We start from the raw sequence: 27,292 nt of genomic DNA on the forward strand, positions 1-27,292 counted from the left end.
TGAAACTGAGAAAACAAAATCCTCTTCCCAAGTTTTGTTTATACAGAAAAAGTATTGCAACAAACTCAGCTTCACGATTTTAGTTTTGATTAAATTTAATTGTTCATCTTGTAGTTTCAAATTAGTTTCGTTAAGTTTGGCAAATGTACTGAAAATACATTTGCTGCAGCTTGTTTTACTACATACATACTTCAAATATTCAATGCTTGACATACTTCAAATATTCAACACTGTATTTTCGGCGTTTTTTCTTCGACTCATTTATACTGTTTTCTCTTAAAAAGGGAACAAAAGATATAAGAAAATTTGTAAATCAACTGTTCAATTTGTAACAAACCACTGTTAATAATTATAAGCAACCACCTTTATTTATAGTTTACTTAGGACGTAAAAATCACTACTATTTAATTTATTTTAAATTCCATAATAATAAAAACCGATCACAATTTTATTATTTTATATTAAGCCTCATGCGGACCCCCTGACGTTGTTTAGGGACCCCTAAATCAGTTTTTATTTCCAGACCCCCTGAATGGTACCACGGACCTTTGGGGGTCCATATGGACTACTTGGGAAACACTGAACTAAACGATTACAAAGAACTTCATAAATTCCATTTAAAAAAAAACGATAAATTCATCTAACTAGTAGTTCAGCTTTTTTCCGAAGTGTGGAGCTAAAAACTTTATGGAAAGAGTGTAACCGTTTTGGGATGGAAAATCGTGTCCCTTTTTTATATGCTCTGGCACTAGAGTGGGGAAAAAATCTAGTTTATCAAAAACAAAATGTGTTCGTGTTCGTGTTCGAATTTTTCTTATATTTTAAAAGTGACGCTAGAGCTTATAAAAAAATGTAAGAATTGTTTAATGATTTTCATGTTGGTGAAAAAAATGTCAGTCGGATTGGTTCCGTTCTTTCAATTAAAAAATTGAATAAGTTTTAAAATATGTGTCCCTTTTTATTAAGTTTGGTGCATTCTTTTCTCATGACAATACATATTATGGAATAAAAATATTACATATTTTTATTCCATAATATGTATTGTCATGAGATTGTTGTTATTTTAAGTCGCAGAGACTCAAACTAATTTTTCTTTTAAACATTTCCTTGACAATATAGCCAGGATATTCGAAAAACGCGCAACGATCATAAGACATCGAAGACCACCGAAGACAAGTATACTGTCAGGGGTCAATGAGAGAGTGGGTCATCACTTTGATAAGCCTGCGAGAGTGGGCGATATCGACCCTTGTTCGACTTCGCGCAGGTGGTTAAGCTACCACACTGAGTGAGTCATCCTCTTCGCCGAGGATCAAAATTGTGATGACATGTCTCCGGATCATCCTCAGGAATGTTTTCCAAACTGTCGCCAATAGTCCATTGTGTAGCCCTAATGTGAGGTAAATCAAATAGTACTACTATTGCTAAATATTTATTTCCTGATATCATCTCTATAGAACTCAAGATCAAAATATTCCAATTCTGCTCGAATAAAATGAAGTAGTAAAAACAAAAAAAAACTTTTGGACCAATTTTTTTCTCTTTTAAATAGGTATTGCTTCTATTATTTTTGTATAACAAAGACCCATTAACCTTTCTATCAATCTACTGCTTAGTTCAAGAAGAATGGGGGTAAAAAACAGTCAAAGAGTTTTTCTCATTTCACGAAGCAAAGAGAGAGAGAAAAAAAAAAAGCGGTTCAAGGTTAGTTTTAATGGTAGAATCGATGTTACTTTTTTAAACAACCCCTTTCAGAAATCCCGCAAACAACCAACGCATCCGATTTAGGTCCTTGTGCTGAATTTTGAGGGGAAAAAAGCGTCAAAATGTTTATGACTCTCGACTCAGAGAAGAAAAAAAAAAAATAGGCAGACAACAACACACGCAAAAAGAAAGAAGATAAAATGGCACTTTATTCTGAAGAGTATTTCGGACTCCCTTTTGTTTTGTGATTGCTGTGGGGAGGAGGAAGAAAAAAGATTAGGAAGCGCATGCTTAACGCACTGGCAGATGATGTTCAGAGTAGGGTTCGTTTTCAGTGCCTTCATGCCGGATGCTTTGTATAAATAATGAAAATTTTCTTCAAAATACATTTCATCTATAAATGTTACTGTAAATGACCGAAATGCGTGATTGTTGACTTCCAACAATGAATCACGTAGTAGCTTTGGCAAATGTAGCGATATATCTAATTAAGTGCCACAATCCAGTGTGCCCTACATCAATGTTTTTATAGGTTCAGTGTCACTGCCCGGTATACCCTAACATCAATGTTTTTTTAAGATTCAGTGCCACTGCCCTGTTAACATTTGCCCGGTATACCCTACACTGATGTTTTTTTAAGGTCAAGTGCCACTGTCTGGTATACATTTGAGCGGTACTCCAAACACTGATGTTTCTCATAATCTATCTTCAAATATTAAATTATCGAATAAATATAACAATAAAAACGAATAAATTAATATCAAATAGGATATTATTGCTAAACCCCGTCCCGCCCCCAAAGGGGGCATCCGGGTAGATCAAATAGGATATAACAAATATTTCGGACATGCCGGCTAGGTGACCGAGCAGTCAGCGCTCCGGACTGTGAAGCCAGTGGCTGCGGGTTCAAATCTCGATTAGGGCATGGATGTTTCCCTCTCTGTGTTCTGTTGTGATGTGTGAATGTTTCTCACCCTATGAGCGGGTATTTGTAGGAGTGAGGCGTGGGTAATGTTGCTCGCCTCCGTGACTTAGGTTCACAGGTGCCCACTGGGTAACGTTAAATGAGCATTACTTCCGGCAACTTCCGAAGTGAAGAACAAAAATTCAGTGCCTGCCGTAAAAAATAATAATAATAATAATATATATATATATATATATATATATATATATATTATTATTATTATTATTATTATTATTATGAGATATATTATTATTATTATTATTATTATTATTATTATAATCCCTTATCAGGAGAGCTTAACTTTTGTATAACTTTACATAACTTTTGAATGAGTTTTCACACACTTAAAATACAATAGCAGTGGTATCTGAAAACCGCAACTCTGACGTAAAATACCCTCAGAGGTAGATGGATCATGAGCATTCCTTGTCATTGCGTTAGCCGTATGTTTTCGTGGTTTTCCACCCCATATAAACCAAACGCAAATTAATTCCATAAAAAAATGAGGCTACGGAGTTGAACATGGATCGTAATGAACCCAAAAATGAGTTAGCTGTTCAACGCCAATTATAAAACAACGTAAAACATTTTAATATTTTTCGAAACACACTTTAAATATACTCATTAATGGTTGCTATTCATAACTCAAGTTATGAAAAGTCAGAGACAAAAATGTTTGGAGAAAAAAAACTTTTCCTTCTTCTACATTTTTCAAGTTTTAAAAATAAAGGCGGCAAAATCTTTGAGTTGTTAAACTAAGTTATGAAACTGGTTGAATCAAAAATAATTTTTCTGCAATAAATAATTTTTAATAATTTAGTAAAAATAAAATGATTTCTAAATAGCATAATACTACCATTTTTAAATTCTCTTAAACAATCTAGATTCTTTCATTACAAAATTTGGAGGAAATGGATCCCGAAATATAAAAAGATAAGAAAAAAATTAAAATAGACTTACTTCTTTTACTTAGTTTACTATTCAGCCGATATCACACACAATTTGAATTTTGGAATTGGATATGTGCTGATTCAAAAATTTCTCACCATGCACGCTTAAATTAAATAATAGATAATAAATTATTATTAAAAATAATTTTTCATATAAGATCACCGATGAGTATACGAATATCTCAGATGCTTTCATTACGAAAACTTTTGAATATGACTTTGCGATTGAGATCATATCTTTCAAAAACGGCTATCCACCTATTTTATAAAAGGTCAACACTCATATCTATCTGGGAAAAAAATTTAACATAGTTTTTTTTTCGCGGTTACATGGTAACTGTATGGACAATCTTCGCAACGATTTGGGAGTAAAATATCTTCTATGACAGTTAATACCATAAAAAGTGGAAATTAGTTTACACCACAGTGATAAAGTAAAACACCATACATAACTTTTTACTGCAACAAATTTTAGTATTTCTCAACGGAAAAAATAGTGGCAACTACTTTACAACAAAGTGGTAGAGTAAAACACCATAAGTAACTTCTGGTGTTAACACAAACTAGGTGTTTCAACACACCAAAATAGTTCCTGGTGTACTGAAACACCAAGAATGTTTTTGTTTATACTCTACTTGATGTAAAGTAGTTGCCACCATTTTTGTTATTCAGTAAAACTAAAATTTATAATTACAGTAAGATATGATACAAATAAAAATCAGTTAAGTTATTTTTATGACAAAATATAAAGTAAGAATCAGTATTTTGGGATGCATATTTCTTAAAATAAAATTAGCTTGTTTATCGAACATGCACATATCGCAGAGAAAATACTAAAATGTATTTAAACAGAGGCGGATAGAAATGGTATATTATAAAATTATGTAATACAGTTCATAGAATAAAGTTAAAATATAATTATTCCTTATTACACAACTAAAAACATACATATTTTAACAGCGGGCTTTTGTCTCAGTACACATTGTACAACAGCATGCAAAAAAGCAACTCGTACTTGATTGCATGCAAACTATAAGTTGTATTCAAAGTACGTCAACATCGATGTTTTTGGAAATAAAAAGTACTCATGTATTTTATAAAGCGCGCGAGCTTTGTATAATCATTTTCTACTTGAAGTGTTAAGATTTAAGTGCATCCTATTTAGGATATATGAAAGCTCTATTAGAGGTTAATCTGAAATAAAATGCTCTACAGTTATTGCAGTGTACTCTAATTGTAGTTTGCGAACAATATAATGTGTCAGAAATCAAATTTTGAGTAAACATTAGGAGTTAGAAATCAAACTGCAAGTGAAAATTAGGGGTCAGAAGCCAAGTTCTTATTGAACATAAGGAGTCAGAAATAAAATTCTTTTCACATTAGGTGTCAGAAATCAAATTCTTATTGAACATAAGGTTTCAGAAATCAAATTCTTATTGAACATTAGGTGTCAGAAATCAAATTCTTATTGAACATAAGGTGTCAGAAATCAAATTCTTATTAAACATTAGGTATCAGAAATCAAATTCTTATTGAACATTAGGAGTCAGAAATCAAATTCTTATTGAACATTAGGCGTCAGAAATCAAATTCTTATTGAACATAAGGTGTCAGAAATCAAATTCTAACTGAACATTAAGTGTCAGAAATCAAATTCTTATTGAACATTAGGAGTCAGAAATCAAAATGTAAGCAAACATTAGTGGTCAAAAGCCTAATTTTAAATGAACAATAAGGAAAAGAAATCATATTGGAAGTGGACATTAGGGGTCAGAAATGAAATTGTAAGCGAGCATAAGGGGTAAATAGTCTAATTGTAAGTGAACAGTAGGGATCAAAAATCAAACTGAAGGCGAAATTTAAGGGTCAAAAATAATAAATCTCAGTGAACATTAGGGGTCAGAAATTAAATTATAAATGAACATTATGGGATAAGAAAAAAAATTCTCAGGCAACATGGAGGGTCAGAAATTAAATTTATGTGAACATTACGGGGCAGAAATCAAATTATAAGTGAACATTAGGGGTCGGAAATTAAATTGTAAGTGAATCATTAGTAGTTAGAAATCAAATGAGAACCTCAGGAGTTAAAAAAGAAAATGTAAGTGAACTTTTTATTATTATTCCATTGTTACACTGTAAAAACTTTTAGTTTATCTTAACATCACAATTGATGGCAACTACAAGTACTTAACCTCAATGTGGTGTAGTGACACACTACAGATAATTAATTGTTCTTGTTTTTTCTAAAAGTTAAACTATAGTTCCTGGTATAGTTCAATAACAAAAAAAATTTTTTTTACACTTCTTGGTGTAAAGCTGTTGCCACCATTTTGATATTTAGTATTACTAAATTTTAGTGTAACAAAAAGATGTGATACGCATAAGAGCTATTAAAATTATTTAAAATATAGTATTTAAAGTAATAGTTAGTTTAAGATATTTACTAACACTATTTATAAAAATAAAATAAGTTTTTAAATCAAAGATGCGCGTAACTCGGAGAGAATATGAGGATAAATTCGAGTGAAGCTTTATAGAACAAAAGCGAATAAAAATTAAAGATTATAAAACTAATTATTACGATTCATACATATTTCAAAATTAAAATATAATTACTCCTTTTGAACAATTAAAAACATACACACATTTTGTAACGCCGAATTTTTGTTTGAGTTGGTGTATAGCTACTTTTAAAACAACAACAAACTCACGTTATTTTGTACTCTATTGTAAACGATTTATTGATCATATTCAAAAATAAAACGTGGTGTTCCATTGTATGTAGTGCTCCATAAAAGAATTTTTTTTTAATTTAACATTTAAACTAACAAGGGAAGAGATAAGCATGACTGCCTGCTCATAAGGTTTTAAAAAAATTATGAAATTTTTTTCTTTTTAGTAACTGAGATATTCATTCTATGCAATGCATTATTTCATATTTTAATTCAAATTTTCTTCACGCAGTGGAGAAAAATTCCAAACAACCCATAAAGCTTGCTTAACTTTTAAGAAACTGTGATCATTTACATTGTTTTAAAAATGTCGATAAATAATTCTTTTCTTCTCGAATTTTTCTTCAAATAGAGAGGATGATACAAAAGCAAATAATCCTTTAGTTATTTGATGTAGACTCACGAACCCTAATATATTTCTTTATTTTTTTTTTTTACTATTTAAATCAACGAATATAATTTTTTAATTTAGTTTTACACAATAGAAAAATCTTTTCTTAAAACCTAAAAATAAAAATTTACCAACTAGTAAATCTTAAAAGCAATTCTGTTAGAAAATAATACTTCATGGAAAGCTAGTTGCATAGTAACTAAAAATTCTCTTCTAACTTAAATTCTATTATGAACCATTAATACGTTGTGGAAGATAGGGTTGCATTCATTAAAGATAAAGCTAATTAAAAAAAAATCTAATTCTTCATGGTGGATTTCAAACATTTAACATGCTAAATCTCTTTTTTTTTCTGACAAAATTTACTTTGTTGTTTAGCATTGAACAAAGATGGCAAGCGTAGATATAATTACTCTTGAAGTTATGTACTAACCATAGCTGTCACTGTGTCTGTGACATAAAAATAAATGTGTCTCTAAGGACCATGCCAGACTTTTTACTTCATCGATTAAAATGACACATTCAAGTTATGAGTGCCGTCTTCGGTGCACGATTTTATATAGCACAAAATTAAAAGCCTCAGTAGGCCTAATATTGCGACTATTAATGGGTCTTTTTGAGGAGATACACAGTATAGCATTGAACAAAGATGGCAGGCGTAGATGTAATCACTCTTGAAGTTATGTACTGACCATACTTGTCACTGTGTCGGTGACATAAAAATAAATTATTTATAACATCTCCAGGTACCATGCCAATTTTCTTACTTCATCGATTAAAATGACACATTCAAGTTATGATGCACCTATCTCACAAAAGTAAAAGCCACAGTGGGCCTAATGTAGCTACTATTAATGATTCTTTTTGAGGAGATACATACAACATAGCACTGAACAAAGATGGCAAGCGTAGATGTAATCACTCTTGAAGTTATGTACTGACCATACTTGTCACTGTGTCGGTGATATAAAAATAAATTATTTATAACATCTCCAGGTACCATGCCAGTTTTCTTACTTCATCGATTAAAATGACACATTCAAGTTATGATGCACGTATCTCACAAAAGTAAAAGCCACAGTGGGCCTAATGTAGCGACTATTAATGATTCTTTTTGAGGAGATACACAACATAGCATTGAATGAAGATGGCAGGCGTAGATGTAATCACTCTTGAAGTTATGTACTGACCATACTTGTCACTGTGTCGGTGATATAAAAATAAATTATTTATAACATCTCCAGGTACCATGCCAGTTTTCTTACTTCATCGATTAAAATGACACATTCAAGTTATGGTGCACGTATCTCACAAAAGTAAAAGCCACAGTGGGCCTAATGTAGCGACTATTAATGATTCTTTTTGAGGAGATACACAACATAGCATTGAATAAAGATGGCAGGCGTAGATGTAATCACTCTTGAAGTTATGTACTGACCATACTTGTCACTGTGTCGGTGATATAAAAATAAATTATTTATAACATCTCCAGGTACCATGCCAGTTTTCTTACTTCATCGATTAAAATGACACATTCAAGTTATGGTGCACGTATCTCACAAAAGTAAAAGCCACAGTGGGCCTAATGTAGCGACTATTAATGATTCTTTTTGAGGAGATACACAACATAGCATTGAACAAAGATGGCAGGCGTAGATAAAATCACTCTTGAAGTTATGTACTGACCATACTTGTCACTGTGTCGGTGATATAAAAATAAATTATTTATAACATCTTCAGGTACCATGCCAGTTTTCTTACTTCATCGATTAAAATGACACATTCAAGTTATGATGCACGTATCTCACAAAAGTAAAAGGCACAGTGGGCCTAATGTAGCGACTATTAATGATTCTTTTTGAGGAGATACACAACATAGCATTGAACAAAGATGGCAGGCGTAGATGTAATCACTCTTGAAGTTATGTACTGACCATACCTGTCACTGTGTCGGTGACATAAAAATAAATGATTTATAACGTCTCCAGGTACCATGCCAGTTTTCTTACTTCATCGATTAAAATGACACATTCAAGTTATGATGCACGTATCTCACAAAAATAAAAGCCACAGTGGGCCTAATGTAGCGACTATTAATGATTCTTTTTGAGGAGATACACAACATAGCATTGAACAAAGATGGCAAGCGTAGATATAATCACTCTTGAAGTTATGTACTGACCATACCTGTCACTGTGTCGGTGACATAAAAATAAATGATTTATAACGTCTCCAGGTACCATGCCAGTTTTTTTACTTCATCGATTAAAATGACACATTCAAGTTATGATGCACGTATCTCACAAAAGTAAAAGCCACAGTGGGCCTAATGTAGCGACTATTAATGATTCTTTTTGAGGTGATACACAACATAGCATTGAACAAAGATGGCAAGCGTAGATATAATCACTCTTGAAGTTATGTACTGACCATACCTGTCACTGTGTCGGTGACATAAAAATAAATGATTTATAACGTCTCCAGGTACCATGCCAAACTTCTTACTTCATCGATTAAAATGACGCATTCAAGTTATGAGTGCCGTCATCGGTGCACTATTTTATATCGCGCAAAAATAAAAGCCCCAGTAGGCCTAATGTAGCGACTATTAATGAGTCTTTTTAAAGAGGTGCACAAAATGTTTAATAAAACTAGTGACTATTAATAAAAAAAAGAAAACAAGAAGGAGCCGCTCGATTCGTTGATGTGCTATTGAAAGATCAGTTTCTTTAATTGCAAGAAGTGAAGTAATGTGTGGTATGCCAAGGTACTAATTTCTTTCCCAGGAACAATACATCAAGCCTCATCTCCCCCCTCCCAGTACCCAAAACCAAACAATTAATAAAACTCACAGCATGACAGCTAAAGCGAGTGAAATTTCGCTTTGTTATAAAAAGAAGAAAAAAAATCATTTCTTTTTATTAGAGTCCGCGATGGAGGAAAGAAGAAAAAAAAAGAGCAACAACGTTTAGTTGTTTTGTAGGCCACAATGCCCAATTACTTGATATTTTTATCGTTCTGAACTGGCAAAGAAGGCATTAAAAAGATAACTAAGAGAGAGGCGAAGGTTGGGGGGAAAAAAAGTCTTAACTTTTAAAAGTTAAAATTCTGACTTGTGCCAAAAAGCGGAAATTCCAAGCATCACTTTATTGCTATTTTCAGCTTATAGCAGGAAAAGAAAAAAAAAGACGATGAGAGGTCGGTTTTAGCGATCCCCTCATACGCGTTGACGAAAGAATGGGCTATGAAAAAAAAGGAGGTTTTAAATTAATTGCTAGCCTTTAATCATCATTTAATCCCTCAAGTAATAAACGTAGCCAAATAGCTTCAGAAATACACAATTTTGGCTTATTTCCTTGACATTTTTTTTTAATCTGCCATCGAAACCCTTTACCGCCGTCTTTGCATAACTTTTATTTCCTTTAAAGGAAGGAAAAAATACTTATAAAAACTACCAAAGGAAGAAAAAAAAAAGTCGAAGCGGGAAAGTGTTACAAATAGATTTTTTATAGTACCTTAAGAAAAATAATTAGATATTGTTTGAGTTATTAATGATCATTTACTAGAGAAATTAAAAATTATTAAAAAAGGGCCTATTCAGTTTTATTTTGGTATCGCATTCCTGTGGATGATTTCGTAATAAATGAAGGGGGATTTTTTTTAAATGGTTGTTCAAATTCTTTCAGGAGAGTAGGTACAAATATCGATTATCTTCGATTATTTTAATTGTAATCTTTTCTTATTTTCACTCGCTATGATAATTAAGGTGTATCTAAGAAAACACAGGGAACAAAAAGAGTTGTTAGTGTGTACCGAAGACAAGAAATTAGAAGCACATATTTGAAGTAGAATAAACTTCGCAGAAATGAAGTCTTTACAGAAGTTACCAAATAAGATATACCAAATAACAGGTTATAACTTAAATCAAACGTAACTCTATAATAGAACAAAAGCCATTGCGTACTTAAACTTCAAAAAGAAGACCACATATGCAAACACATGTGACCCATGACGCCAGCTCCAGCTGTTCGTTCATAAGCAAAATGGCATTTTAAAGTTAAGGTACGTTTCTTCACATAAGTTAGAATGTTAATTATCGTGAAGTTAATTGAATACAATGCCGTATCGCACATCAAAATCGTTAAAATATTATTTTTTCTCGTCTACGTATTTTTCTTAACTGTTTATGTACTTTATTGTGAACGTGATATATTCTTGTTTTGTGTACCTGGCAACTTCGATGCATAATTAGTTTGTTTATGCTCTACTGGGCCTCGTGTCTGTCTTTCTGTTGTGTTAGCAATATAAAGTTTAAGTCAAAGTTAAGAATTGAAATCTTTATGAAAGAATATAGTAAGTGTCACTTAAAAGAATTGTGTTACTTGACGGGCTAGGCTTACTAGAAATAGAATGGAAAGAACAGTTGCTAACGTAAACAAATGCCAAATTACAACAACCAATCAGAATCGAAATACCCACATTACACCACTTGCAAGTATCCCATTGAGCATGGTAAATTTTAAAAATCTTCAGAATTGCTAAAAAAATATATACGAATAATCTGCAGGTGTCATCAAAATATTTTAAGATTTTTTTTAAGAAATTGGCATTTTGCGAAAGAATTTTAGGAATATTTTTAGTGTGGCCCCAACTATACACTCAAAAATTTTCGGTCATTTAAAACACGTATCACCTTAAAGTAAGATGATAGTAGTGTGGTTTCTACAATTTTTAGCTGCTGGAGAGGAAAATAGTGAAGAAGAAAATTTTTGTTGCGGCCCCAATTATCAAACACAGAAAGTGTCGGACGTTTAAAACAAGCATCACCTTAAAGTAAGATGATAGTAGTGTGGTTTCTACAATTTTTAGCTGCTGAAGAGGAAAATAGTGAAGAAGAAAATTTTTTATTGCGGCCCCAATTATCAAGCACAGAAAGTGTCAGACGTTTAAAACAAGCGTCACTTTAAAGTAAGATGATAGTAGTGTGGTTTCTACAATTTTTAGCTGCTGAAGAGGAAAAAAGTGACGAAGGGAATTTTTTATTGCGGCCCCAATTATCAAGCACAGAAAGTGTCAGACGTTTAAAACAAGCGTCACTTTAAAGTAAGATGATAGTAGTGTGGTTTCTACAATTTTTAGCTGCTGAAGAGGAAAATAGTGACAAAGGAAATTTTTTATTGCGGCCCCAATTATCAAGCACAGAAAGTGTCAGACGTTTAAAACAAGCGTCACTTTAAAGTAAGATGATAGTAGTGTGGTTTCTACAATTTTTAGCTGCTGAAGAGGAAAATAGTGACAAAGGAAATTTTTTATTGCGGCCCCAATTATCAAATACAGAAAGTGTCAGACGTTCAAAACAAGCATTAATTTAAAGTAAGATGATAGTAGCGTGGTTTCTACAATTTTTATCTGCTGGAGAGGAAAATAGTGAAGAAGAAAATTTATTAGTGCGGCCCCAATTATCAAACGCAGAAAGTTAGCTACTGGAAAAGAGAATAGTGTCTCGAGTCTCAGTAATTATTATTTAATAATCAGTTAATTTGCGTTAAGCATTCAATGAGATTAAAATGAAGAACTTTGGCAAGTGTCCTAAAATGACGATTCCATTCACCTTTTTGAATTCATTGCCTTTTTTTCCTAACAAATTACTTATTTTTAAACCAACTCGTTTGTCACTGGAGTTCAAGGCAGCGGCAGACTCTTAAAACCCAGAAGGAGGAGAAGAAAAAAAATGACGTAATAAATGAAGTATCAAAACAGGCCGTTTTCTGAGGAGCATATAAATACATAGATGTGGCTTCTTCAGGATGAAATGACTGCTAAACAAGTCGGAACGACTGTCGTTAATAATTACGACGAGATATATCACGACGACTGAAAGGTACTGCTATAACTGCTGAAACGCCTCCAACAAATCGCAATAATAACAACACCTGCAATTTATCAACCAATTGTTTTTTTTCTTTCAACAGACAGCGTTTACCTCCAAGTGAACACATTATTATAATAATATGAAGCGAAAAGTAGTTTCTTTTTATACAGAATAATTGACGTAGGATGAAAAGAGTCCAAGTATTTGAGATTTACTCTTGTTTAGATTAACTTCAAAGTGATCGACTTACACATTATTATAATAATTCACTCTAAAAAGTGACAACTCTTACCAGCGGACTATTTATACATTATTATAATAATAACACTCAAAAATGTGTGCCAATCAAATTAAAAACACACGCACACATCGTGTCATTTATTTTCTTTATATAAGAGTTACAGAACTTATGTACGCACCTCTGGAGTATATAAAACAACACGGAAATTAAAGACACATCGATTGATTGGAATTTGTCGTGCTTTTGTGCCTTTAAATAAACAGCGACATTCCCTTTCAGCAATGCACGAGGCAAAAGTAGGAGAGAGTGGGGTCAATTGTAACATTTTTTACTTAACTATTTTTAACTAACAAAAAATCCAATATATTATTAGTATTAATTGACAGACGAGTAAAGTAGACTATCCTCTACTAGAAAAAAAAATACCTGATTTTAAATATTATTATATTAGTTATTAACAATTTTTGACAGTCGTGCACTTGTTACAATTGTCCCCACTTACGGGGTCAATTGTAACAGTTCATAAATTCAACTAAAACATAGTTAATTACTATAGTTAATTTTAATTTATGCTGTGAAAGGTGACAAATAAAATAATGCACATGCAACATAATATAAATGATATAGGAAACTATTGGTGGTTCTTAAAGAGCTAAGTAATGGTTTGTAAACATAAGATTATTTATTTTCAGCTGTTACAATCGTCCCTTCACTTATTGTTACAATTGTCCCCAAGACGCCATTTCAGCTTCATTTGTTAAAAACAATGCTAGTTAATTAGCAAAACTAATGTTTTTTTTATTGAAATGTTAATTAAAGTGTCCACTTACGTATTCGGTTACTAATTTTTATTTGTTTAAACAAAATTACTTTGTTACAATATAATATTCTAATACCAAAAAAAGTACTTACGTAGCGTGAAAATATCTTTTGTGACGTAACTCTTTCAAAAGTACATAAAAATGGTTGCCATCAGGGGTGTACATGTAGATTTATTAAATACACCTTGTGCGCCACCTAGGAACCAAATCTAGAACCCGACACTCGAAATTTTTGCTCTGTTACAATCGTACCCTGTTACAATTGACCCCACTCTCCCCTACTCATGTTGTCTGAGTTTTCGGTACATTTTCACACTCTCTATTTCCGGCATCGGCTTCCAACACTCGTTGTCACTCCATTACCTTTCGTTCCAAGATATGCTATGAGCTGCGATGACTCAGAGGATAGAGCGTTCGCTTTCCAATGAGGTGAACCGGGTTCGTCGGCGATGGTCGGTCAATACGAATTCCGCATCCGGCCAGCACCGACCACAGTGCTGACGTGAAATACCCTCCGTGGTAGACGAATCATGGGTTAGAGTCTCCTTGCCGTCAAGCTAACCGTGGGAAGTTCTCGCGGTCTTCTTCTCCATGTAATGCAAATGCGGATGAGTTCCATCAAAAAGTCCTCCACGAGGGCAAATTTCTCCCAATACTTGATCCAGGAGTTTCCTTGCTTTCTGAATTGGTTTCAAAATTACAAGGCTACAGAGTTGAACATTAGTAGTCGTAAACCCAAAAATTGGGTCGGCTGTTTTGTCGACGGTTATAAAATAAAATAAGATATGCCTATGAGTAAGAATTCAAATTTATTGAAGATATCTCGCTTTAGATAAGACAAGTGGAAAATGTCGCCTTGCTGAATTTTAATTTCCTGAAAATTTTCAGTTGAACCCTGAACTACCTTTGCCATCTCTATACCATCTCCTGCAGGTTCTTCAAAGTATTCGCTTGCTTCACAGCAAACCTGCAATATACATTTTCCAGACAAATCTCTACGATTAAAGATCTGTTGTTGTTGTCTTATGCCATTTGTCATTACTGACAAAACTATTTTTAAGGCAGAGGGATGGGCTTCTACTTGTTTTCCAGGGGCGTCATCTACGGCCAAGAATTTAACTTCGGTCGCAAATATACGCCATAATCCGTCTTACAAGGAGGGTGCATTCACAGGTCATCTATCCATTAGCAGATCGTAATTTTGACCTGAACCAGAGCACGATTAAACTCCGATCCAGTACCTCCAGTTGTATTGATTTCTTATCGGAACTTGGAGGACTTTGTAACCCCGTAAGATTTTGCATGCACCAGTCCCACAGGAAGTCTTCGGCTGGTGGGGATAGAACTCACGACCGCTGGAAGTGGGCCCAACGCCTTCCTAACCAGGCTAACCTGACAATTTTGTTTTTATTCCTTCAACGTAAAAAAAATTTATTTCTTTTTTGAAAAATTTCTTGATCGACTCATTGGAAGATAAAAAACTTTATAATATCCATTGGGGATACTGAAAGTGCACTACTTCTTTCCAAATTCAAATTTAGAAAAAAAAAGAAAGAAAACATCTTTAAGACAATGTATAGAAAATTCTGTCTTGTTACACGATATACTTTAGGCATTAAACATTATTTATTATTTTATTCAGATCTTTAAAACAGTCTAAATGATTGATCATAATTTTTTATCTACTACAACTCTGTGGGCTATCAACTATTATATATATAATTCTATTATATATAATTCTCTTACGTGGCTCCCAAATTTTGACTGTATTTCTTTTCCGCTGGTGGCAACGTTTGCCTTGTTTTGAAAACACCGAAGCATTCTGCCTTTCAATGATGTGTTTCTGATCTAATATATATAATTCTCTTACGTGGCTCCCAAATTTTGGCTAAAGTACTTTGTACAACTAAATAAGATTCTTTTCGCATCAGTTAAATATTTACTTTATTTTCTTCATTCATAGAGAAAACAGTCGGCAAAGAATTCTGTTAGGTTGAAAAACATTTCGCTAAAAAAATAACTAATTCTAAAAGAAATAAAAATAAACAACTTAGAAAATAAAAATGCTGTTGCCAGCCATAGAAGTTTTTGAAAGTTAACTTAGCAACATAAATCAAAATGACATAGAAGCGCCACTGGATCAAAATTATGATACCTGAGCGCTTGACGTAACAAATCCTTCAATTCTAAAAGTGTTGTATCGCCAAATGCCCAAATTAACAATTGTGTTCTTAAAGAAATTCTATGAAAAGTTTTAAATAAACAACCTACTTCTACAACTGCTTCTTGAAGAACTTGGCTCATTGATTAAAAATACTGTTTTAATTTTACAGTACTAACTTTACTTCTACTTTCATTATTGCTATGACCCTCTTTCATTACATTTTACAACTTCACGCTAAATTTGAGGACTTTTAGTTGTTTTGTGGTTGAATACTGACATTTAGAAATGTGTACATAAAAAAAATAATATTTAGAGGTTAAGAGTTGCCTTAGAAAAAATTGAATTATTAGCAATGACTTAAACAAAAAGTTTTATTTTAACTGACAAATACTATATTATAATTTTAACTTTTTCTATGACTATACTCATTTTCTTACTCTTTTCTTTGTTTTTTATACATTTTACATTTTTGTGATAAAATAAAAAACTTACAGTTGTTCTGCTTCTGAACACTGATGAAAACACAAAATGATGGGCTTCATCAACAATCAAATATATATTTATTTTACAAATTCCATATTATTAAGGTGGCGCCCTTCAGAGAATTAAAAAACAAAATTATCTTCATCAAAGCCGATGCTTTACATCCAGCGTTCAGTGGCAGACTACTATTTCATATTGTTTTACAACACATGGCTTTAACCCTCTGGTGGGAAAGACTTTAAAACAAAACTTACAACAGTTACTTTTCTCAACAACTGAAATTTAGAATAGCGTGACTAAGAAAAATATGTGAACTGTTTGCAATTTCAAATTAATATTGAAATGTACAGGTTTAGAATTTTCTACAGTGAAAAGTTTTCGGAAATTCAGTATTCAAAAAAGTATACAAAAACTAGACGTTAAGAACGTATCCAATGAGCGAGCAAAGCGAGCATTGGATTGCGAAGCAATCCGAAATGAACTGCGTCAGCAGTTCCGAGGGTTGGTGGGCGCCAGCGAGCAGGGGGCGAAGCCTCCTAGTAACTGTATAATTCTCGTGTTGCAAACTGACTGTTAGTCGTCTAAGATGGCAATCAAGGCTTAATAGTTTCCCTTCAAACTTCCCGATGCAGGAGAAAATTTTAATATCATTCTATACATACTGTTTAGTTAGGCAAGTCTTTTCAGATACATTATTAATACTATTCAGTTTTATACAACTTTACGAGCCTAAATGAGGTTTGTATTTTATATTATCAATAACTACATAATCAACAATAGCCTGCTTATTACCAACATTTCGAATTGAATTAATTATACGTTTAATTTTAGAGCCATCGTAGTCATATAATTGTTTATTAAATCTGTTTATATTTTTCATAGTTAAATCCGTATGTAAATTTGAAAGAAAAAAAACATGCAATGGTAAAACACTAATGTAAGCAACACTATTACGTTTAAAACCTACAGCCACACATTTAACCAATGCATCTGCAAGAAAAATTACTTTTGAAGTCAATGAAGAAATGTCTCTGGTAGAATATGGCTCCTCATCTTCATTTTTAAAAAACATTAAATCCTGAACATTTTAGGCCCAGTCTAAAAATTATTTAGTTTATAACATTTGAAACACTGATTTCCAAACGCACCGGTTGAACATGATTGACATAGATATTGGAAATGGATATACTGCACCAAGCACAAAGTTTATCTAGTTTATCAAAGAGCTCCAATGGACCCATTAACTCTTCTAATTGTAAAATTGAAGGCCTATTAGAGCAAGTTTGCGTTTTGAATGTTCGACTATCTCAAAAATTGCCCACAATGTACAAATTGCTCAATTAATTTTAGTTATGAAAACAAAATTGATTTTTATTTATGAATGCAGAAATCATAGAGAATAAACTACTACAATCGAAATTAAAGTAAACTGACATTGCGGTATGTTTTGTGGATATGTTAATTAGGAAAGTGAAATCCTCGCCAAGTGTGATGAGATGGCGACTTGGCGATGGTCTTTGATCTATTAACGTAACTCTCAGTGGAGATAGTTCTGGAGTGACAGTGATGGATAAGAAAGAACACTCGAGATGTTTCGGAATCTGAGGACGTTCTTCCCTCAGAGAAGAAGCCTTTGAACGATTAACTGTTTTTAAAAGTCTACCCTCACGTTTTGTGAATTTTTTTCTGATGCAGAAGAGATGAGTTGTTATTTCGGGAGCGAAGGAAACATCCTCAAAGAGTGCATTTCACATCATGAATAAAAGTTGATCTTCAATACAGCGCTCGAAATGATCACTCACCAGTTCCTCATTGGCAATCGAATATTTAGGACTGGCGAGTAAAATGTTGTGTTTTTGTAATCAAGCTACCATATTCTTCACAGAATTAAGAGCTAAAGATCAGGCTATCACAATAGAGTCGTGGGGGCTTGGGGGATAGAGCATTCGCCTTCCAATGAGGTGAACCAGGTTCGAATACCAGCGATGGCTGATCCAATACGAATTCCGCATCCGGTTGGCAAAATATCCTTAGTGGGTTATGGGTTCGAATCCCCTTGCCGTCATGCTAACCGTGAGAAGTTTTCGTGGTTTTCCTCTTCAAGTAACGCAAATGCTGCTTTTATTTCACTTTTTCTCGGGGTCACTTTTGGTTTATTATTAAACATTTATTTGATATAAACAGTTTAAAGTTTTTAAATTAAATTTAGAAAAAATAATCACTTTTTAGTTTTATTATCAAACATTTATTTAATATAAACAATTTAAAGTTGTAAAATTAAATTTAGAAAAAAAATCTTTGGAACACGAATTCGAAACCAAAATGCTTTAAATGCTAAAAAATCAGTTTTTGGTTTTATTACTAAGCAATTATTTAATATAAGCAATTCAAAGTTGTAAAATTAAATTTAGAAAAAAATCACTTTTTAGTTTTATTATTAAGCATTTATTTCATGTAAACAGTTCAAAGTTGTAAAATTCAATTTAGAAAAAAATCCCTTTTTGGTTTTATTATTCAGCATTTATTTAATATAAACGGCAAAATTAAATTTTGAAAAAAAATCTTTGGAACACGAATTCAAAACCAAATTGCTTTAAACGCTAAAAAAATCACTTTTTGGTTTTATTATTACGCAATTCTTTGATATAAATTAATGAGTTCTTTAGAATACGAATTCGAAGTCTAATTGCTGGTGGTATTCTATGATGGCAACTTCTAAATGGCGAATTGAACCCATTGCATATTCTTTGTTCACCTCTTGATTCTAAACGAGAACACCAAAAGGAAAGTAGTCAAACATTTATTTCTTACAATAAAAATGAATCAGAATTTCTTTTAAAGGTGTAAATGTACGAAAATTTTATAAAATGAATGATCTAAGAAGCGGCTATTTTTTAATTCAAATGAATCGGCAATTTTTAAACAATATTTAAAAGAGTTATCAGAAGTATTTTATTTTATATATGGGCGACACAATTTTGGGTTTACGATTACTAATGTTCAGTTCCGTAGCCTTGTAAATTTGAACCTAATCCTGAAGACAAGGGAACTCTTTTATCAAGCATTGGGAGAAATTTGCCTTCTTGGAGAACTTCGTGTAGAAAATATTTAGTTCTGAATTTGTTTTTATCTTATTTTATAACCGTCGTCGAACAGGCGACCCAATTTTAGGGTTTAAGACTACTAATGTTCAACTCCGTAGTCTTGCCATTTTGAACTCAATCCAGATGACAAGGGAACTCCTGGATCAAGTAATGGGAAAAATTTGCCTCTGGGGATAATTTTTTGATGAAACTATCTCGCATTTGCGTTACATGGAGAGGAAAACCTCAAAAACCTCCCAAGGGGGGCCTGGCAGCAAGAGGACTCTAACCTATAAATCCATCTACCACTGAGGATATTTCACGGCAGCACTGAGGTTGGTGCAAGCCGAATGCGGAATTCGTATCTATCAGCCATGGTTGGGATTCGAACCCGGTTCACCTGATAGGAAAGCGAATGCTCTATCCCCTGAGCCATCGCGGCTCAAACAATGATCTTAGCTATCTGAGTATTTAAACTTTTTAGGTCTGGGAAACATCCCTGAGGATGATCGGAAGACATGCCATCGCAATTTTGATCCTCTGCAGAGGGGATGACTTCCCTGCCTTGGTAGCCCGACGACCTGAGTGCGAAGTCGAGTATTTTACGGTAGAACAGTTTTACGAGGATAAAAAAAAAACATTCAGAATAGTTGATTATCGCTTTTTTAAATAGAGAGCTAATTTTTTTCACTATTGAGTTTTTCTAAACGATATTAATAAAAATAAAAACTCTCTGCATTAAGACTATTCATTCCAAAACAACGCTAAAAAAGTTTAAACAATAGAGCTAACACTATTTTTATACTGTGATTTGTATCTTTTTTTCATCCCACTATCAGTTTTTAAAGCTATACAAAGTATACAGTTGTATTATTCTTAAAAAAACTTTCAGAATAGTTTGATAGCTATCAAATGAGGTTTAGAAAAATTCAAGGTCTTTTATGTGAGACAACACATGCGTTGGGCAATGATATGGAGATAAAAGCTGCTTCTTTTTTATTATTTGTGTTTATGCTAATCTGTCTGGTTTTTTACAGTTATTTTCTGGCTTATCTCCGCTCTCAAACCTATTTTATAAATTCATCTGATATGGTCTAGCGCTTTGACAATTACTATGTAATTAAAAATAAAATTTAAATATTAAATTTATTGATTAATATATATATATATATATAATTTAATTGATTTTAATATTTGTTATAAATTACATATATTATAATTTTAGATTTGAAAACAAAAAAATTGAGTGTAACGTTGAGAGGAGACTGAAACATTTTCTAACGATCAGTTCTTAAGTACCAAAATAAAAGTAAATGAAAAGTTCCAAGACCCTTATTAGGACTCACACTCCACTTTAAGTTAATATCATTTGTTTTTTTCAAAATGAAAATGTATCATTAAAATAAAATAATAATGATTGGTTCACAATGTCAGTGGACTGTTTCTGTCTTGGAAGAATCTAACGCGCGAAATTTCGGCCGCTTTCTGGCTGGCTACAGCACTTAAATCTCTACTGATGCTTCGTAACGGATGGTATTGGTTTCTTGAACTGAATGTATTTTAATTCAGGTGCCCATCATTTACAGTTACAATCGTTTTCTAAATAGCACAATATGCAAATATCCCATCGAAATGTCGACCACTTTGTTCTATAAAATAACAGACTCAAAACTAAAAAATAATAATGTACTAAAATAAATTAAAAAAATATACTAAAAGTATGTTTTTCAAGTGAACTAAAAAAACAGTGCTAAGTTAATAAGATTTAAATTAAAAAATGTGTTACTTTCGAAACAAATTTAAAAAAAAAAATTTTTTTTAAAGAAGGATTCTGATACGAAAGATTTTGCAAAGTATACTTGGTGGTGTGAGTGAAAACAATAACTGGAGAAGGAGATTTAACTGTGAACTAACTGTACAAGATTTATAAACAACCTGATATTGTTAATTGCCTAAAAATAAATAAAATGAATTGGATGACTCACGTGATTCGAATGAGTGATAACTAAACAATTAAAAAATAATGCTTTTTAGACCCATTGGAACAAAAAATAGGGGAAAGCCGCGGCTGAGGTGAGCTGATTCGGTGGAGGCAGATTTTCTTGCAATTAATCAAAAGAATTGAAGATCAAAGATAAATCGGAAGTCGGTATGGAGAAATGTTCAGAGGAAGGCCTTGACCCACATTGGGCTGTTTGGCCAACTTTGATGATGATTAAATCACTGAAAATGTCAGGGGTCTGCAAAAACGAAACTTATTCCTCCGTTTCAATCCACCTGAAACACGCAGTTTTTAAAAATTCTTAGGACATTATTTAATTAAAAGTGAAAGTGTTTTTTTTTAAATATATAAAGGGGTAATAAAAATTTAAATAATTAGGTTTTGTAAGGGATCATGGGTTTCACTTAATGCAGAATAATTAATAAAACTAAAGCATAATTTTGTTTATTATGTGATGGAATTATTGGAGATAACATTTTTTTTTCTCACAATTTAATCATTAAAATTTTAATATATTTCTTCTTCATAAAATAAAGGGTATGGAAAATATTTTGGATAATTACAATGTAATTATGTTTATAAAACTCTTCTCTAAAAAAAAGAAAGGCAGTGGTCTCGATTTGGTTTGTTTGCTTACAGCCTTTCTTAGGACAGTGAACCTTAAACATGTTGAATTTTGTAACATATGAGCATTTTGGTTTTAAAAAAAACTTTACATTTTTTGTAACAGCAATGTCTGCTATTATTTTATTATCGTTGAAAATATGTTTCTATTTCATCTAAAAATAATTTCATGTAACAATTGCCCTTACTTTAATAAAATTGCATTATTTCTCCACGTTCCTGTATCTTTTTCAATAAACATCGGCCACATTACGAATCTACAATGTTTATGCTATCAAAGAGTAACATATATATATATATATACAAGGTCCGGCTATTAATTTCCAGGACTGACGTAACTGTAGGAGAACGAAAAGCCGGAAGATGGCGCTAATGATTGCATATTGAAGAGTGTTTTCTTGCGCATGTGCAGTGCAATCGGCACCATACTGAAGTAAGTGGTTCTCATAGAAAGGCGCATTAAAACACAGCTCTTAAATTCCTATTGTCGAAGTGAAAATGGAGCAAGAATAAACATTAAATGTTGCTTCAAATTGGGCAAGACAGCTGCAAAAACCTACAACTGATTTAAAGAAGTTTACGGCGAGGAAGCATTATGTCGCTCCAGAACTTTTGAATGGTTTAAACGCTTTTGAGACAGCGCGAAAGCGTGGAAGATGATCCACACACAAGTTGGCCGCAGTCGTTACGCACGCCGGAAGAAATTGAAAAGGTTCGCTTCCACACATTGCGTTGCCTGTGAGGCGATTCTTAGCCCAGCATGGTGTCGTTGAAATGCAGCATCCACCATACTCTGCAGACCTAGCACCCACAGACTGTTTCCTAAGCTGAAAAATTCTCTGAAGGGGACAAGATTTCAAGATGTCGAAGCCATCAAGAAGACTGTAACGTCACTATTAAAGAGCATTCCAAAAGAGGACTTTAAAACTTCGATCCGAAATTTGCACTGCCGAGCACAGACGTGCATTATGGCTGATGGGGGTTACTTCGAATAATATTAAATGGCTATGTGTTTAATTTTATTTTCTTCTGAGTTATTCCATGAGTCCTGGAAATTAATAGCCGGACCTTGTATATAGATGGATAGATAGATAGATAAAGTTCGCTTAAAACTGCGCAAGGTATGAGTATTTAAAGTAGTTCTTTTGTACTGCGCAGGCGCTGAAAAATGTTAAATTTTTTTATATAATTTTGAAGTGAGTCGTATTTGGAAACTAGTGAAAACAGTCTTATTTGAATATCTTAAATTTAAACAGTTTCGAGCAAATTTTCCTCAGAACCTCATACCTCTGAAAGCTTTAAATCTTATTGAAAAGTACGAAAAATTGCATGAATTAAATTACTCTAAAGTTACACAATAATCCTCTCCGCGTATTTGTTGAGAAATGTTAAAAAAAATGTCAAAAGCTGAAAGTGACTCTACCATTATTGCAGGGTAGTGAATATATAGTTATATTTTTAAAAAAATTGCTCAATTAATGAAGACGCCGTTGAGATGAACACATTTTCAAATAATATAGTGTAAGTGAAATGTATCTATTCAACGTTGTATAAATTCCATTTTTTCTTTTTTTAATTTCTTGTGTCGTCTTCTTAAAACCGATTAAAGAAAGTTGCCGCTTTAATCTTTAAAAAAGAATCTTATTTCTTGTGGCTTTAGGCCAATGTTAAGTGATCCATCAAGTGGGGTGAAATGAAATCATCAGTAAGAAAAAGTGTGAATAGAATCACAAAGAAAAATCCGATTTAATCTTGTATATAAGCCGAGTTTCATTTTAATTATTCCAGTAAAAACTTGTCGACAAGAGATCGTGATTAACTCTTCAAAAAAGGATGAACCTTTGTGCTATATATAAACATGAAACGAGCTGATAAATAAAATCACAAATAATTCGACGCTAACTTATAGTTTGAATTTGGTATTGAAGAACACAGAAGACAATTTCTGAGTTTAAGCATTGATGAACAAACATTGTTCTTCATTATTGAATCGTGATACTACTATTTTGCATGATTTTTTAAATGTTTCGTCACGTCAACACATAATAAAATATTTAAAATAAGATTTTCATTTGGTTTGATTGAAAGTCGTATACGTTTTAAAATGCGAGCTATTGAAAAATTCTCAAAAATTCTCCCTTCGCTCTGGATTTAGTGTTAGTTACATTGGATCTCTTTACATAGATTCATTTTTTCAGTCATTTGAATTATCTTCTCTAAAACATGAGGGGAGATTTCGCAAATTTACTTTAGCTTCTGTACTATCCCTTACGTAAGATTTCAAGATATTGCGCATGCGCCGGTGAAAAAATATCAAAATTACGTTAGTGAAAATTATTTACGGAAGCTAACGTATAACTCCGAAATCTCCCTGTTATTCCAGTTTTTAGAGAAAGAGTTTTCACAAGTGCTTGCAAAAAATGGGTAACTTGCAATGTATTGCTACGAATTTGTAAACACGTGTATAATTTTGTGATTATCCTTTTATTATGAGGTTAAATATCTTGCACGGATCCTAAATAGACACTTTAATTAGAAAATTTGCAAGGAATTCTAACGTAATTTAGACAGAAAATAATTCTTAATGTATTCCTTACATCAGACTCAATTTGGAGAAAGAATTACTATAGGTTAGAAGTGCGGTAAGCATGAACACGCTTAAAACTGCAGTAAAAACTGCTTGAAATGTAATAACAAGTTTCGAGTAAAAGGGCTGCACATTTCTTTTTCGAGTGGTGAAGACAGTGTCCTTTTCGTTATGGGGCATATCAATGGAGTTCCATACTGTATAATAATTGACAATGGACAAATCAATTCCTATTCAGGAAAACTCAATTCTTATTCAAGAAAACTCAATTCTTATTCTGAAAATACTTATTCAGGTATATCAATGGAGTTCCATACCTTATGATAATTGATACTGGACAAATCAATTCTTTTTCAAGAAAACTCAATTCTTATTCTGAAAATACTTATTCAGGCATATCAATGGAGTTCCATACCGTATGATATTTGATACTGGACAAATCTCATTCTTATTCAAGAAAACTCAATTCTTATTCTGAAAATACTTATTCAGGCATATCAATGGAGTTCCATACCGTATGATAATTGATACTGGACAAATCGATTCTTATTCATGAAAACTCAATTCTTATTCTGAAAATACTTATTCAGGCATATCAATGGAGTTCCATACCTTATGATAATTGATACTGGACAAATCAATTCTTATTCAGGAAAACTCAGTTCTTATTCTGAAAATACTTATTCAGGCATATCAATGGAGTTCCATACCTTATGATAATTGATACTGGACAAATAAATTCTTTTTCAAGAAAACTCAATTCTTATTCTGAAAATACTTATTCAGGCATATCAATGGAGTTCCATACAGTATGATAATTGATACTGGACAAATCAGTTCTTATTCAAGAAAACTCAATTCTTATTCCGAAAATACTTATTCAGGAATTCCTAATTTCTTTTTTATTTCAGATTTGGATTCACCAGCAAAAAAAAGTGTACTTCAATTCGAAATGCAGGATTCTGTTGTTGCATTTCGTTAAATGAAGACGCTTGGTAAAATAGAGATATCTAGAGAAATACAAAGTCATATTGAAAAAAAAAACATAATTTGACATCTGGAGAGAACTAAGGACACTAAACACCAGGGAAGGGGTTGAGAAAAATACGCATTTAAGATTTTGTAGTTTCGCTGTTAGCAAAAATTATATCTCGGCCCCACTTGGGCTCGAAATTGGCTCAATATGCATCCTATATGATTACATGTTCAGACGGACCCATTTTAGGATGTCTAGATTTCTTAATATTGGTCCTATGCAGAGTCAATATCGGCCAATATAGGGCTTATATTGGCTGAATATAGATTATAAAATATTGGGTGAATCTGATAATTCTAAATAGGGCCGATATTAGTTGTCAAGCGCCAGTAAAATATCGAGTGAATCGAAAAATTCTATATAGGGCCCATATTGGAAAAAAATCGACCTTGTGAACCCTTATTGAGCGAATATTGATGAGTATTGGTCCAATAAGTGCCCAAGTTATCTTGCTGCTAGGGGCGTCTTTTCAAAAATATTTCATACCTGTGTTTTTAGATCCGATGTGCTGTACTTATCGAAATCAGCCGATTTGGATGCACTCTTCTGTAGATGTATCTCGGAAAGTATCATTTAGACATCTTCTATGGATGGGCGATTCCACGAAAAGTGGTCCTGAGTGACTAAATTTTCAAAATTATCGTAAAATCAAAAATGACACAATTTCGGAATCTAGAAGATGTAAATTTTTTAATAGTTAAGATAGTTTTTTGAATTACAAAAAATATTTACGTGAATTCTAACAAAAGGTGGAACACTATGAATTTTAACAGGATTTCTCTTCTTTGTTATGTTATATTCCAATGCAGTTCTTAAAATATTAAAGAGCAATAAAATAGTTTTTAGTAATAAATATAACTATTTTACTCTTTTATCATTGTTTAATGTATTTTTTTAATTTGGCCTAAATTTTTTTGCTTGTTTGAAAGTCGATTAATCAAGATAATCTAATTTCCCAGTAACACACGTAACATAATTTTGCATTTTTTTCTGTAAAAACTTTAGTAAAGAAGAAAATTTAAAAATTTTTTGTTTTATAAATTAAGAAGGCAAGATATGCAACGGAAAAAATTCTCGAATTAAAACTGCCAATAGTTAAAATTTTATAATTAATTTTATTCAAGGTAACACACGTAACGAAAAGTTGCGCGCGTTACTGTTATGTGTGTTAGAGGTACTTATACACTTTAATTATTTATTTATTTTCAATAAAAGATTTAAATCATGTTCGGACATTTTTTATAACCGCCACGCAACTTCAATGCCACAAATACGGAATTGTAAGATTGTGGTTTTTTGTAAAATAAGGTCGGTATAAGCATTAATAAAAAAACAGCATAATAAGACGATAATTTTGAAACTTTTGGAAATTGTTTTCCCAAACTTTAATTTGTTATACGTTTATGTTTAAGTAGAATATTTCGACTGCATTTGCTAGATTATTATAAAATGGATAAGCTTAAAATAGTGTCCTTATCTGGATTTAAAAGAATAAGAAGATGAAGAAAAAAAGAAAAGAGCATAAGATTCTGCACTTCAAAGGAAAGAAAATAAGGAAATAATGAAAGTTAGACTTGAACTTTCAAAACAGATTGATAATGATGTAAAAGGTTCACCACTAAGTATTTCAGATGA

At 32.3% G+C, this 27,292-nt stretch overlaps 1 protein-coding gene across 2 annotated transcripts in view; it reads right to left on the minus strand.

Annotated features, from left to right (window-relative positions):
- The window catches only part of LOC107447412 (uncharacterized), a 164,378-nt gene extending 138,131 nt beyond the window's left edge, over nt 1-26,247 (minus strand). The window contains exon 1 of one of the 2 annotated variants that reach the window (XM_071180451.2): nt 26,144-26,247. The gene's annotated coding sequence lies outside the window, so the exon portion shown is untranslated. The remainder of the gene's footprint in view (nt 1-26,143) is intronic. The other variant, XM_071180455.2, reaches the window with a different exon arrangement.
- Between the last annotated feature and the right edge of the window lie 1,045 nt (nt 26,248-27,292).

The sequence above is a fragment of the Parasteatoda tepidariorum genome, chromosome 1 (assembly GCF_982258835.1).
Source record: "Parasteatoda tepidariorum strain Cologne lab strain chromosome 1, Ptep-v5.0, whole genome shotgun sequence".
NCBI classification, from domain to species: Eukaryota; Metazoa; Arthropoda; class Arachnida; order Araneae; family Theridiidae; genus Parasteatoda; species Parasteatoda tepidariorum.